At 51.1% G+C, this 2246-nt stretch overlaps 1 protein-coding gene across 1 annotated transcript in view; it reads left to right on the top strand.

Moving 5' to 3' along the window:
* Positions 1-383: 383 nt before the first annotated feature.
* TXN2 (thioredoxin 2) overlaps positions 384-2246 on the top strand; it is a 14390-nt gene continuing 12527 nt past the window's right edge. Inside the window, exon 1 of the mRNA XM_015559865.1 lies at positions 384-388. The gene's annotated coding sequence lies outside the window, so the exon portion shown is untranslated. The remainder of the gene's footprint in view (positions 389-2246) is intronic.

A 2246-nucleotide genomic window follows, 5' to 3' on the forward strand; every position in this document is an offset into this window, starting at 1 on the left:
TTCAATAAGGGACAGGAATATTCAAGATCTTCTGGGGAGCAGGGTGGAGATTTCTCTGGGGAGCTCAGTCAGCCTTTCCCTGCCCTTATATGGGCTTTCTCTTTCCAAGCATGATGGTGTGGTGTGTCATTTAGCATGTAATGAGCATATAATGAGGCTAGGGGTTACCACCAGGTGAAATTAGTTGCCGTGTTGGATCAAGCTGGTCTTTGCTGGTTGTAAGCCACAAATTCGGTGTGAGGGTGCTCTTCCCCCCTCCTCACAGCTCCTGTAGTTTTTGCTGATTGCAGCTGTTCCGCCACATACCCCATCTCACAGGGAGGGGAGAGACATGTACAAGAACTCTGCAACTGCGATTCCCACTGGCTGGAGTGTAGGCTGAATGGAGGTGTGAGATGGACCTGCTTCATGACCTTGCACAAGTCATGGAACCTCTCTGACTGTACTCCACTCCCTTAGATATCCAAAGATATTCAGCTTAAGGAGCATCTATTAAACATCCCCTGGGAGTGAGGCACTGTATCAGGTTGGTGCTGGGCATATGGAGTCAGATGAAAGCTACAAATCCCTACTTTTTAGGAAGCATATGGTCTAGTGAAGAGACAGACACGGCAATGTGTTCTGTGAGAGTTACGAACAAAGCACTCGAGAGAAGGAAGCAATTAATGCTGCTCAAAGAAGAGGGGGTGAGTAGTCTAGGTGTTCAAGCAAGTGGAGAGAGGGAAAAACACATTTCAAATGAAGCAGAGGTGAGGAGAAGAACACGCTGATGTATTCACAGAACCACAAGGGGCCATGAGTGCTTGTACCGGGTGCAGAGGAGCCAAGAGGTGGTTGTGACCCCAGCCTGGGACGCACAGATGCCTAGACCCCTACTGTCAGACAGGGAGGGACTGGCGTTCCTCTGCCCTCCAGGTTATCGTAGCTGATCAAATAGTCAGATAGACACAAGGTAGATTGGCAAGATAAAATAACCAGGTTTCTTTTCATACATATGTATGAGAGACCCGCATACAGCGGTCAGAGATCCCTGCATGGGGGGGTGGGGGGGTCAGAGATAGAAAGAGAACAGGGTACAGAAGACATTCGGAGCTAGGGATGAGGAAAGGTGCCTTGCGGGCGCCAAAGGATTGTTGCAAAATGACAACAGCCGTTTAGTAAATAGAAGTTTGCTGTGTCACGTAGAGCAGCAGCGCCAACCTTTCGGACCTCACAGACCAGCAGAGGTTGGCTGATTAAACATCTACATCACCGATGTAGATGAAATGGAAAAGATGATCGCTGCCCTAGAGTGTGGTCCTGGGTTCGACTGCAGTCAAGGGCATGTACCTTAGTTGCAGGGCAAGTGCGGGAAGCAACTGATCAGTGTGCCTCTCTCTCACATCGATGTTTCTATCTCTCCCCCTCACTTCCACTCGTTAAAAATCAATGGGAAAATATCCTCAGGTGAGGATTAACAACAACAAATTATCGCTGATAATCTCTTTATTATGTGCAAGGCCCCTAATTCAATCTCTTCTAGATAGTTCGAGGGAGACTCAGATGTTTCTCTTGAGCCTGAGGCTAAAACTGCCCTCATCTCAAAACAACCCACATCCCACAGGAGCACGTTTGGGATGACAAGCTCTGAACTCGCAGCGTGAAGGGCCTTTGCCTGGGGCCTCAAAGGCAGGCCCTCCAAGAATCCACACCGTCTGATGCACGAGAAGCCCAGCCCTCCATGCCACATATTGGGAAACTAAAGCCCCGGGGCACACGAACTCACTCATTTGCGTGGTACAGAAAAGTGCAAAAGCGGCCTCCTGACGCCCAGTCTTATGCCTCTTAACGGACACTACAGCTTGCAGGAGCTGAGCTCCCTCATTTGTAAAAATGGACGGAAAGAACCTCTCAGCACCTTAGGAGTTTGGGGAACACAAGGAATGAGGCAGAAGGATGGGCAGTGGTGGCTGAGCTTAAAGCAGACTGAGTTTGCAAACTCCAGAGTCACACCTCCCTTCCTCCCTCCTCTCCCAACAGTACCTCCCTCGCCTCCTTGCACCTCCTCTTCCGGACCCTCCTCTTGGGTCCGCCCGCCTCTTCCGGTCCCGCCCCCGAGAGCCACCGCCTTTCCGGTCCCTCCCCTAGGGCCCGCCCTTCCTTTTCCGGCCTCTTCCCCAAACTCCAGAGCGCCTTTTTTTCCGGTCCCTACATGAGGCTCCGCCCCTTTAGCTGTCACTTTTCCCGCCATCCCCATTGGCCGAAAT

The sequence above is a fragment of the Myotis davidii genome, unplaced genomic scaffold (genome assembly GCF_000327345.1).
Source record: "Myotis davidii unplaced genomic scaffold, ASM32734v1 scaffold514, whole genome shotgun sequence".
Taxonomy (NCBI): domain Eukaryota; kingdom Metazoa; phylum Chordata; class Mammalia; order Chiroptera; family Vespertilionidae; genus Myotis; species Myotis davidii.